Below are 593 nucleotides of genomic sequence, written 5' to 3' on the forward strand. Positions count from 1 at the left end.
TACTATAGTACCTATCATTTTTTAATAAGTTATTAAAAAAGGTAAATAAATAATATTTAATAAATTTTATATGATTTACTTTTTATTTTAAATATTCTATTTTTTACTTAAAAAAAAAGTTAGGCAATTTAGGCACTATAACAAAGACACCATAAAACTCACCAATAATTATATCTTTAAAGATATAAGTACACGAATTTCTTAAGTCAAAAGTCTTCTGGACACTGGTAAATTAAGTTTTATAGTGTTTTGTGATTTGTCAATTATTTAAATAAAGAGAAACTCTTGCCAATTCCATGATACTTGTGAAAGATCAAGTTAGCTCGATAAAATTATATATAAGCCCAATCTTTAATTAGTATCAAGTTAGTTTAACATTTTATGGTCATCATCATTGTTCTTGTTGTTGTTATTTCATTGGTTAAAATCTCAATATTTATTCTTCCCTAGTAATTACTATAAATGTTGGTTAGTAAAGCTCTCTTTGCCAAGATTTACTTTACGGGTCCCAACAAGACGGATCGCTTTTCGAAATTGTTTTTAAAAAATTTTATGAATTAAATTAATTCTTTAAAAATTATAAATTATTATTT

The sequence above is a fragment of the Arachis ipaensis genome, chromosome B05 (assembly GCF_000816755.2).
Source record: "Arachis ipaensis cultivar K30076 chromosome B05, Araip1.1, whole genome shotgun sequence".
NCBI classification, from domain to species: domain Eukaryota; kingdom Viridiplantae; phylum Streptophyta; class Magnoliopsida; order Fabales; family Fabaceae; genus Arachis; species Arachis ipaensis.